Consider the following 12848-nt stretch of genomic DNA (forward strand, 5'->3'; position numbering starts at 1 on the left):
GCGGGTATATTTTTATTTTTATTGTACCCTTAAGCTGCTTCCTTTCCGGTATAAAAAGGCTTTGATGTGCGGTAGTCAATTTGAAGTTTCTCTCGGAAACTTTCGTTGTACAGGGAGGGGATGAGGGCCACAAATAACTACTGGTTTGCGAGAATAATGATTATGATTTTAAATAAAAAAAAATATACCAAAATACCAGAAAATATCACTCGTCCGTAAAATTTAAAAGTAACCTCTAATGAACATTAACAAAGTGTTTAGATACAACATAGCCAGTGTATTGAAGTACTGATGTGTAATAATTCTCTCCACGCAAAGCGGTATGTCTCATTTTTTTTCATATTTCCTAAGGTTGTATATCTGTAAGGGACAATCTGTTCGGCGGAGGCCAAGAGAACATCCACAAAGCTCGTTACCTGAGCAAGTTGACGGATCCTACTTGGAGATACTTGGTGTAGGAAACGAATCTACACGGAGACTTGTCTGAAGGGACCCTGAGGATGGTGTCGTAGAATTGACAAGGCAACGGTTCAACCGGCTTATGTTCCCATATATAATTTATTTAATGGGCACGCTGCTAGAGTGTACAAAAAGAAATCTCGTTTACATATTTTCCGTCAGTATATGACCAGCATTGAATAGATGAAATTACTAAAAATGATATTATCTTGCAGGAATCTTGTGAGTCAAATATTAATCGAAAGCTCAGCATGACTGATCGTCTTAAAGTACGAGTTAAAGAACTGGGCGTTCTTGTTAAGTAAGTGTGCACGCTTTTACTGAAATATAGAGACAAAATCAACTAAAACTGACTCTTGATCGTAATGATTAATCTTTTGTTGCCAGAACTCCAAGAATGCGGCAGCTTACACTTGTGGTTTGTTTGGATTTCTTCACGGCATCTTTAGTCTACTTCAGCGTCGGTCTCGGGGCAACGAATTTCAAGACTGACCCTTACATATATATGGCATCAGGTGGCATTGTAGATGCGATATCTGCCCTCGTGATGTCGATTTTGGTGAACCGAGTTGGACGGAAGATCCCTGCAATCACCTGCTTCCTGGTGACCGGAGTCACTCTCATTGGCATTTACTTTATTCCTAAAGGTATGTGCAAAATGAAAAAATACGTTCATTTATCAACTGATCGCAACCAAAATGGCGCCCCACAAAAAACAGCTCCCTCGCAATATTTCCGCAGCAGCTCTTATAGGCGACCAATTACCGGAAACAACAATCATAGATGAACAAAATATTCACAGAAAGTAAAAAGATGCACCACAGGTGACACTGGCCACTCAAATAACTCGTATAACAAACATTGCCCCCCCCCTTACACCAACCATGTGGGTGTTTGGCTACCGCCGCCGTCTTGGCAAAGCTCGGCAACTCAATATCGTAACATTGCTCAACGCTGCATGGTTAAAGGCTAAGTCTATATATACCAAGTCAAGTCACTGCTTCAAAACTGCGACCGGTACGCGCAGGAGGCGGTTTTGGGGCGGAGCAGCGGGATGACGTCACTTGGAGCCCCCCAAAAAATACCCGCCAGTTCAGGGGTGACTAAAGTTGGGGCCGTATGTGCACTCTGGATGTGCATTCTCGCCTCCTTTCACAGCGCGTTCAGGCAAGCCACTGACGAAAAAATGTCTTTTTATTGTGCTATTGCGTGACTGTAATTTCAATGACTACAAACGGCGGTGTGGGGTGTGAGGGAAGGCATGTTGAAGTGATTGATTTAAATTAGTACGCCTTTCCTCGTTTCCTCTACATCCCTGTTTCTATATTTTAACTAGTTTGGCTCCAAGCAGTGTCACGCATAAACCACGCCTCGGCCGTGTCTCCTCCCGCAAACCTGCGTATGACTTGACTTGGTGTATATAGACTTAGGTTAAAGGGTCAACCGAACGCAGACTAGGGTGAGACGAGTGCATGAGGACAGAGGCGGGGTGAGAGGGTAAGGTAGGAAGAGCGGGAACATTGCTGTATCCGCGGAGAGACATGTGAATATTTATTTTTCTTATTTAATGATCGACTTACGACCAAATCGACTTACGACCTGCCTTCCGGTTCCGATTATCGTCGTAACTCAAGGACTACCTGTACCGCAGAGTAGTCATCGGCGTACGAATGGATAGGACAGCTTGTTTTAGAAAGATCATTACTGAACAGCAGAAAAAGAGTGGGAGATAGAACAGAGCCCTGAGGGACATCACTGTTGATAGGTTTAGAGGAAGAACAGTAATAGTAACTGTAGTACAAGTATTAGCGGGGCGTAGCCACATCTACGCGGCTCCTAAAATGAGGATACTGTCATATCTCCTACACTTCAGCAGTCATATCTCCTACACCAAAATGGTGCATACGGCATATCTCCGACACCAAAATGGTACATACAGCATATCTCCTACACATAAAATGGAGTACCCAGCGTTTCTCCTACACCAAAATGGTGTATACGGCATATCTCCTACACAAAAAAAATAGGTACCCAGCATATCTTTTACACAGAGAATAATATTATTAGGTCAATGAACATTCAACATAATGGACTCATTATATTCTATTTAAAAACATAATTATGACATGCTTATTTTCATCTAAGAAGGTAAATTAGTAAAATGTCTTAATCAATAGATTATAAAAAAAAGAAATTAAAAATTAAATATTTGGTAATTTTACTATAGAGGCACAATTTCATTTATATAAATACCTCTAGCCTGTCTTGAATAATACCCCGACAAGTGGGACATTTTGCTGGGTTGTTTTCATCTGCTGCTCCCATTAGGGTATCAATACAACTAGCACATGATGCAGCATGTCTGCACGGCAATAGTGCCACTGTCGAACCCACACACCTATGATTCACCAGCGGGGTTCGAACCCACCGCACCAGTCAGGCCAAGTAGGCTATATGGTGTAGGAAATATATACAAGCCTACACTACTCTATCCTACGCTACCCAATTTGCTGTTCACACATGTAATAAACAACTTAGTCTAGTAACAGTGTCTGTATTATTAAGTCTGTAATATTAAAACTGTATTGACTCCTGAGCGAGGTTCGAACCCAGCGCACCACTCAGGCCAAGTATGAGACAGGCACCACAACAGGACCTTGTGTGGGAAATGTGGCGGTATAGATTTTTGTGTGTAGGAAATATGCCGTACATAGTGCAGGAAATGTGACCGTATTGATTTATGTGTGTAGGAAATACGCTGTATATGAGTCGGAAATATGCTGTCTGTAGGAAATACGCCGTTTATGTGTCGGAAATGTGACGGTATAGATTTTTGTGAGTAGGAGATACGCATTATACGTGTCGGAGATGTGACGGTACTCTATTAAAAGCGAAATTTTGTAGATGTGACTTGTAGGAATTACGCCATATTGTGCTTTAGGAGATGTGGCGCACCCCCGTATTAGCTGATGTGGTACGGTATTATCATTATTATTATTATTGTTATTATTATTATTATTATTAGTAGTAGTAGTAGTAGTAGTAGTAGTAGTAGTAGTAGTAGTGGTGGTAGTAGTAGTAGTAGTAGTAGTAGTAGTAGTAGTAGTAGTAGTACGCAATTTTGAAAAATTTTGCCCCACGACCACCATAATGTACTTGTATTGTCATCTGCAAATTTTCATCCTAACAACTGCCACAACAGATTAAACAATTTAAACGTGTTTTTTTTTTATTGAATTATGTAAAAAGCAAATACTTGCTTTAGAATATGTAGTATATGCTAGTAAATAGTTAGATATGTGTTGATAATCAAAATGGTTGGTATCCTTACAGATGCTCCGATGTTTACCCTGGTAATGGTCCTGCTCGGAAGACTGACTATAAACTCAGTTTTTGCGGAGATGTATCTTTATTCTTCCGAAATATTTCCGACGGAGCTTCGCCTTCAGGGTTTGGGGACTGGTCTATTCATCTCACGCTGTGGTTCCGTATTAAGTCCTTTTATGAACGATCTTCTTGTAAGTATCTTATCCATTGAAATGTGTATTGTGTGGGTCTATGTTTGTGTGTGTGTGTGTGTGTGTGTGTGTGTGTGTAATTCATCATGGACTGATCATGAGCTGGACTCGTCATCGCCATCAAGTACCCTACCGTTTTTGTTTTGTTTTTTGTTTTTACAACACAGAGAGCAACTCAAGGAAAGATGATGTAAAAAAAAGGACGGTAACTGTTGCTCTCTTATAGTGCTATGTATTGAGTGGCCAAAAGAGAGATCAATTTCGGATGGAGAGGTGTCTTGATACACTCCTCTTGAAAGAGGTCAAGTCATAGGCAGAAGGAAATACAGACGAAGGAAGACTGTTCCAGAGTTTACCAGTGAAGGGGATGAAAGAATGGAGATGCTGGTTAACTCTTGCGTAAGGGGTTTGGACAGTACAGTGATGAGTATGAGTAAAAAGTCGTGTGCAGCGGGGCCGCGGGAGGGGGGGGAGGCATGCGGTTAGCAAGTTCAGAAGAGCTGTCAGCATGAAAATATCAATAGAAGATAGAAAGAGATGACACATGGCGGCGGAATTTAAGAGGTAGAGGGCTGTCAGTAAGAGGAGGAGAGCTGTCGAGACGAAGAGCCTTAGACTCCACTCTGTCCAGAAGAACTGTGTGAGTGGAGCTCCCCTGCACGTAAGATGCATACTCCATACAAGGGCGGACAAGGCCCCTATGTATGGAAAGCATCTGTGCGGGGGAGAAGAACTGGCGGAGACGATACAGAACGCCCAACCTCGAGGAAGCTGATTTAGTAAGAGAGATGTGAAGTTTCCAATTGAGATTTTGAGCTAAGGATAGACCGAGGATATTTAGTGTTGAAGAAGGTGACAGCTGAGTGTTGTCGAAGAATAGGGGATAGGTGTTTGGAAGATTGTGTCGAGTTGATAGATGGATAAATTGTTTTTGTAAGGCATTGAAGGTTATAAGGTTCCTTTTACCCCAATCGGAAATTATAGCAAGGTCTGAGGTTAAGCGTTCTGCAGCCTCCAGTCTGGAGTCTTGTAATTCCTGTTGAGAGGGTCTTCTGTTGAAAGAAGTTGAATAATGCAGAGTGGAGTCGTCAGCGTATGAGTGGATTGGACAGTTTGTTATAGAAAGAAGATCATTGATGAATAACAGGAAGAAAGTGGGTGATAGAACAGAGCCCTGTGGAACACCACTGTTGATAGGTTTAGGGGAAGAACAGTGACCGTCTACCACAGAAGAGATAGAACGGCCGGATAGGAAACTGGAGATAAAGGAACAGAGAGAAGGATAGAATCCGAAAGAGGGCATTTTAGAAAGCAAAGACTTGTGCCAGACTCTTTCGAAAGCTTTCAATATGTCTAGCGCAACTGAGAAAGTTTCACCGAAACGGCTAAGAGAGGATGACCAAGAGTCAATTAAGAGAGCAAGAAGATCGCCAGTAGAACGCCCCCTGCGGATCCCAGACCGGCAATCAGATAGAAAGTCAGAAGTGGAAATATGCTTTTGAATCTTCCGGTTCAGGATTGATTCAAAAGCTTTTGATAGACAGGAAAGTAAAACTATAGGGCGGTAGTTTGAGGGATTGGAACGGTCACCCTTCTTAGGCACAGACTGTATGAAGGCGCACTTCCAGCAGGAAAGAAAAGTAGATGTTGATAGGAAGAAACGAAAGAGTTTGACCAGGCAGGGTGTCAGCACGGAGGCACAGTTTTTAAGGACAATAGGAGGCACTCCATCAGGTCCATAAGCCTTCTGAGAGTTGAGGCCAGAGAGGGCATAGAAAACATCGTTCTTAAGAATCTTAATAACAGGCATAAAGGAGTCAGAGGGGGGATGTATAGGAGGAATATGCCCAGAATCTTCCAAAGTGGAGTTTTTTTCCAGAAAGTGTGAGAGAAGAGTTCAGCCTTAGAGATAAATGAGACGGCGGTGCTGCCGTCAGGGTTAAGGAGAGGAGGGAAAGATGAAAAAATTAAATTGGAGGAGATGTTTTTGGTTAGGTGCCAGAAGTCCCGGGAAGAATTAAGAAAAGCAAGGTTTTGGTAAGTAGAAGAATAGATTTGGCACGATTCCGGGCAGAAATATAAAGATCATGGTTAGCAGGAGTGCGAAGGCTCTGGTACCGTTTGTGAGCTGCCTCTCTATCTTTGATAGCACGAGAACAAGCGTGATTAAACCAATGCTTTTTAGCATGAGGACTGAGAAAGTACGTGGAATATGTGCCTCCATTCCAGAGACAATCACCTCTGTTATGCGCTGGGCACACACAGAGGGGTCTCTCTCCTGGAAGCAGTAATCTTTCCACGGGAAATCGGAAAAGTACATCCTCAGGTCGTCCCACCGAGCTGAAGCAAAATGCCAGAAGCATCGCCTCTTCGGTGGGTCCAGAGGATGTACAGGAGCGATAGGACAGGATACAGAAATAAGGTTGTGATCGGAGGAGCCCAACTGAGAGAACAGTTTGACAAAGTAGTAGGGTTAGAGGTAAGGAAGAGGTCTAGTATGTTGGGCCTGTCTCCAAGACGGTCGGGAATACGTGTAGGGTGCTGAACCAACTGCTCTAGATCGTTGAGGAGAGCAAAGCTGTAGGCTTGTGTAGTGCCGGGACGTAGTATTAAGTATGGGTAAGTAATGTTAAGTGTCTCTCGGGGGTGTGAGCATCACGCAATAATAATTCAATGTTACTAATAATTCTTACATTAACTTAAATGCTACTTACATTAACTTAACATTACTTACCCATACTTAATACTACGTCCCGGCACTACACTTGTTCACCAGGTTGGTCAGTGAAAGAGGATGAAAGCCAAAGCTGGTGGTGAACATTGAAATCTCTTAGGATGGAGATTTCAGCGAAGGGAGAGTGGGTCAAGATGTGCTCCACTCTAGAGTTCATGTAGTCAAAGAGTTTTACATAGTTAGTAGAGTTTGGTGAGAGATAAACAGCACAGATGTATTTAGTAATAGAATGACAATGAAGTCTTAGCCAGATGGTGGAAAATTCAGAAGAGTCAAGGTCGTGGGCACGAGCGCAAGTAGGCGCAACATCCAGCTTTGGATTGAAATTTAGGATAGAGATAGTAGAGGGGGAACAGAATAGAGATTGCTGTCAGTAGCCTCAGAAACCTGTGTTTCGGTGAGGAAGAGAAGGTGGGGTTTAGAGGAGGAGAGATGATGTTCCACAGAAAGAAAATTAGAACAAAGACCGCTAATGTTGATTAGAGCCAGGCTCATTATAGTCGATATCTGTATATTGCTGGGGCCCTCACACACCATGCACCCCATCCCCCTTGCTCAAGGGGGGACAGTAACCACTCCTTGCCAAGGGAAATATCCCGACCAGAGAGGGAAGCGAACCTCCGCCTGCCAGGCCGCGAAGCCTGGCTGCACAGAGCTTTTAACACTGAGCTATCGGAGCGATGTTTTTATTTTTTTGCGTGTATGTGTGTATTTGTGTGCGAGCGCGAGCGAACTGAACAAAAAGGCGACTTTTTTGTAATATCTCAGTCGTAAAACCAGCAATCTTTCAAAAAATTAGGGTATAGCTATTCCAAATGAAGATTCCTGTTAACAGTAAAGGAAGCAGCTCAAGTGCAAGACCACTGTTGTTGCTGCGCCATGGCTGGATGCCCAAATCAATCATATAATCAATCAATTAAACAAAGGAAAAAAAATGCTTCAGTAGAAATAGAAAACAGAGGCCAGAAGAAGAATTTCGGAAGGAAAGGTGTCTTGATGCTCCCCTCTTGTAGGAGTTGAAGTCGTAGACAGGAGAAAATATAGAGGAAGGATTTCTGTTCCACAGTTCATCAATGAAAGGAATGAAAGAATGAAGAAGCAGGTAAACTCTTACATAAGGGATTTGGATTGCATTGGAAGGAGAAAGTCGTATGCAGCAGGGTGAAGGCATGCAGATATCAAATTCAGAAGAGCAATCAGCATATGAAAATATTGATAGAGTATATACATAGGCAACACTGTGGTGAAATTTAAGAGGTAGAAGACTCCCATTAAAAGGAGAAGGAGGTGATTAGACGGAGAGCCTTTGACTCCACTCTGTCCAAAATGGCTGTGTATGTGGAACCCCCTATGCATGAGATGCATGCTCCAAACAAGGGCGGACAAGGCCCTTGTAAATGGACACCATCGGAGAGGTGGGAAAAAAACTGGTGGTGACGAAACACAACGCCTAACCTCGACATAATTTTTTTTCGAGGGAGGGCGTCAAGACACCTCTCCACCCGAAATTGACCTCTCTACTGGCTTCTCATTCTATTTTCTTTGGTTTGGACGATGCTCCAAACTTTGGAGCATCGCCTATACAACATTTTTATGTAATATTTTTGTTCCTGTTTTTGTTTTTTGCCCTTGAGCTGCCTCCCTTGCTGTAAAAATAAAAATAAATTCCAAATTTGATAAAAATGACGGTAAAACTAAGAACATTATATTTTATTTATTTTATTTATTTTATTTATATTTAACAATAACATTTAATTTACTTCTAAGTATTGATTTTCCTCTGTCAGACGCCGCTGTTTCCTTGGGCCATGAACGCTGTGGCAGGCGGTATGTCCCTCTTGGCTGGCTTCGCTTCTTTCTATCTTCCGGAGACCAAAGATGCTGAAATGCCAGACTTTGTGACACAGATAGAAGGTAAGTGTGTGTGTGTGTGTGTGTGTGTGTGTGTGTGTGTGTGTGTGTGTGTGTGTGTGTGTGTGTGTGTGTGTGTGTGTGTGCGCGAGTTTAATTCAGCTTGTTCACGGACGGTCTGATCACGTTTTGGATACGTGATCTCAAGCTCAAACCGTAAAGGAGTAGCTTTGAATCTCACCTTTGCAAATACCTTTCTTAATTAATTCAAATGTCCTCGCTTTTCAGATGACGTGTATTGTTTTCTGTGATGTTTCTATGCATATCTTCCAACACCTTTTTCTTCATGTTATCTTCGCCCTGCTTCCTGAATGATATCATGAGTGTTGAAGTTTCAACTGAGTCAAATGCTTCCTTTCATAATCTAAGCCCGCTTTCACACGAAGCCAACGGTGGCCGCCTCTAGTTACAGTCACTGACCAACCAAATGTGAAGGGGTCGGGCAACTGCAAGCAATTATAGTGTCCACCAGTGACTCATGCCGTTCTTTCTTAATTAAGCCCCGTTCACACTGTGCCGACTCTGGGCCACGACAACCCAGCGACTTTTCCATTTGACAAGTTGGTTTCCACGCTCCAAGAAGGGGGGGGGGAAGTTTTATTGGCGTCTTGGTGTCTTGCCGACTGTCTGGGACATTCAGCTAACTAGTTGCTAGCATGTCGTGCTAACCCTCACGACTCCAGACTCCCGTCGTAACGTCGGCGCAGCATTCGGCAACAGTCTCAAGACCTCTTTCAAGACATGCCCGACCCTTTCACATCAACACCCAAGACCTCGTGTACCCTAGGGTCGTGGGTTGTCGTGGCCCAGAGTCGGCACAGTGTGAACGGGGCTTTAGGTCGCTTTCACCCGTCGCCACCGGTGGCCGCCACCAGTAGTCTGTTCATAAGCTAGATTTCCTGCGCGCCCTAGGTTCTCTCCACTCATGTCGGACATCTTACATGCTCGAGTGAGACATGTTTCTTTATTATATGTCATAGCTCAACTCGTATACAGGCAGCCAGTTTTTGTGCCACCAGACTCAGCAGCAGGTGTAGTGAATCAAGTATTGTAAAAAAAACTATAAAAAAAAAAAAAAAAGAAAATGGTATTACGACGAGTTGAACTGTGAAGATGTTAAAAAATGTTTATAACATGTTTTAATTATGCTCACTATTTTAAACAGTTGTTCATTGACTGCAGAAATATATTATTACATGACATAGGAAAATCTCTCATGAACACGATAGTGTGATCAGAATGCAGATAAAGCTCCACATACTGAAAACACAGGGTTGTTTATAGCAACATGTCTCTCGCCCCAACCATTATGGCGCGCGCGACACTCATTTTTTTTAACATCATCATATTTGTTTTGTCGAGTTTTTAAAATACATCTTGATTCTACAGTCACTGCTGAGTCTGATGGTGTCAACCAAAGCTGGCTAGCTCGTATATGAGTTGAGCTATGGCATATAATAAAGAAACATGTCTCACTCGAGCATGCAAGATGTGGTCCGACATGAGTGTTAGCGGGAGAGCGGAGCAGCCAATCAGCTGCAAGCTTACCAACCTGCCTAGGCGCCAGGAATCTAGCTTAAGTGAACAGACTATAGTTACCTCCCATAGTTTTCAATGGAACTTTTCATACGAGGCCACTGAGGTTGCCCGGTCTAATGGTAGCTCGCTCGAGCAACTAGTGACCGCTACTTGCATTGTTTCCAATGGGAGCTTTTATACGAAGCTTTCAGAATGCCGCCTCTATCGGCCATAGTCCATCACTTCTCAGTGTTACCCAAGCCCTTGTCAGGGCCAAAGGTCTGTGATGGAAAGGGAAAAGAACATTTTGCCCTGACTCCACTCGGCGATTGTTGAAAATTGTCAGCGTGCATCGGTGTGACTCGAACCTAGGTCATCGGGCTCGCCACACCCGTTACTGCAGATGTCTACCTTGTGGTGGACACAAGTTGTTTGCACTTGCCCGATCCTTTCACAATGGGGTTACCTGTGGCGGTAGCCAGTGGCGGCCACAGGTGTCCTCATGAGAGAGCGGCCTTAGGCCTCTTGCACACGAGGCCACCAGTGGCCGCTACCGGTTCCCGCCTCTAGTTACTTACCAAGGTATTCAATGGCGCCTTTCGTACGAGGTCATTGGGGTTGCCGATGGTGTAACCAGGTTTGACAGTGGCTCGCTCACGCAACTAGTGACCGCCACTCGCAGTGTCCATTACTCACTGTAAAACATTGTTTCCAAAGGGAGCTTTCATACGGTGGCCGCCACTTTCGTCCAATGGAAGTCCAGGTGTGATGAAATATGGTATTGATAAATGGGATCTGTACTATATTTTCATACCTATGGAATGTTCCGAGATCATGTCTGTCAGGTCAGGTGAAGAATGTGTTGGGGCTGGGCTGATGGAGAGTTGTATGTAAATCACTGTAAAGTGTATGATGCAAACCATTGTCCATCCTAGATAATACTCGTAGTATATCATTCTGCATTATTCTTCCCCTTTTAGGGCAAGCCTTCTTTTTCTTGGCCAGCAAAGCAAAGAGAAGAAACTCCTCGTTTGACACCATTCCTGCGACTGACAATCATGAGAAGGAATATCACTAGTCAATGGTGGTCACTAGTTGCTTGCATCTTCCTGGCCCTTCACAGTAGGAGAACCAGTGGTGGCCACCGGTGGCGGCCGCCGGTGTCCTCGTGTAAACTGTATCCAGTGGGAGCTTTCATAGTCACTGGTTGCAGCCGCTTTCGTCAACAGTCAATCACTTCTCAGTGTTACCCAGGTTCTTGCCAGCCCCAAACGTCTGTGACAGAAGAGGAATAGAACATTTTGCCCAGGCTCAACAGGTTTACCATCATTAGCTACAGCACCTACAAAATCAGATATCGATCACACCTACTATTCGTCACATCCACAACAAGATCAAACTATGTCCAGCAACCAACATTGCATTCAAGTCATCACCATTCTCTGAAAGACCCCGTACAAAGTAAAAGCGCTGTAGTCAATCTAGGAGAAATTGGCGGACGGGGGGGATTCCGCCGGGTCTCTCTTTCCGTACCACGGTGCCACATCTCTGTCTCCAGTTGTGGGATTAGTGATCAGGTGTGAAGTGGACCACCATTAAAATACAAATACAAATACTTTTATTCCTGAATCTAAAAATACAAATACAAATACAAATACTTCTATTCCTGAATCTAAAAATACAAATAAAAATAAAAATACTCCTATTCCAGATTTCAAAGATACAAATAAAAATACTCCTGAAATTATACAAAAAATATAAAGATACTTTTTTCACAAGTTTACACTTCATATCATAATTGCATTTTATCATCATTAATGCCCGAAGGTTTCCGGGCCGAGTTTTGCTCGCTTAGGAGTGTAAAAATTGCCGGCCTTACTAAACACCCTCTCAGATGGTGCCGGTAACTAACAGGTTCTTGCCTACCACGAGCTCAAAGGGTCAACGGTGCGGAGATGAGTACCTACCGCAGCCACACACAGCTATTTTTTCTTACAGCAAAGGAGACAGCACAAGGGCACACAAAAAAGAAACAACAATAAAAAAAAGGCCGCTACTCGCTTCTCCTGTAAAGAATCCGAAGAGGTGGCCGAAAGAGCAGTCAACTACGTGAGAAGATAGCGTAAGAAGAATAGCGTATGCACCCGCCTTTAACTTTACTTTCAGTTTTCTTCCTTTGGTGTCATGGCTAAGTGCAATGGTTAACACACATATATACTCTCTCTCTCTCTCTCTCTCTCTCTCTCTCCGCCAAGGTCTTGCAGCGCTTGGAGACCCGAGTCAAGTGATCACTGAAACTGGTCGTCAGTTATTCTCTGTTTTGGTTCTTTTTTTTTCTCTCTCTCTTCAACGTCTTCTGCGTAGGCATCGAAATGGCCGCCTCTGTGTTAAGGCTGAACTTGACTGAAAAAAAAAGGTTCAGGTTTTTTTCAAGGACACACACACACACACACACACACACACACACACACTTAATCAGGACTGAAACGTGTATTCCCACTCTCTCTCTCTCTCTCTCTCTCTCTCTCTCTCTCTCTCTCTCTCTGTGTAAAGTACGTAACAATAGAGAGCGGAGAATGAGTTTTAAACGCTCGACGAAGTTTAAGAAATGTGCCGTAAGGTTGTGACGGAAACTGAAGTCCTAAAAGGTGCCGCCTCACTAGCTACTGCGTACTACTTGCTGCTATACTGTTATCATCATTATTGAG

At 43.4% G+C, this 12848-nt stretch overlaps 1 long non-coding RNA gene across 1 annotated transcript in view; it reads left to right on the plus strand.

Moving 5' to 3' along the window:
* Positions 1-669: 669 nt before the first annotated feature.
* LOC127005773 (uncharacterized) overlaps positions 670-12848 on the plus strand; it is a 29457-nt gene continuing 17278 nt past the window's right edge. Inside the window, exons 1-4 of the long non-coding RNA XR_007758896.1 lie at positions 670-760; positions 847-1106; positions 3793-3977; positions 8499-8625. This is a non-coding gene — a long non-coding RNA (uncharacterized LOC127005773). The remainder of the gene's footprint in view (positions 761-846; positions 1107-3792; positions 3978-8498; positions 8626-12848) is intronic.

Source organism: Eriocheir sinensis, chromosome 31 (genome assembly GCF_024679095.1).
Source record: "Eriocheir sinensis breed Jianghai 21 chromosome 31, ASM2467909v1, whole genome shotgun sequence".
NCBI lineage: Eukaryota > Metazoa > Arthropoda > Malacostraca > Decapoda > Varunidae > Eriocheir > Eriocheir sinensis.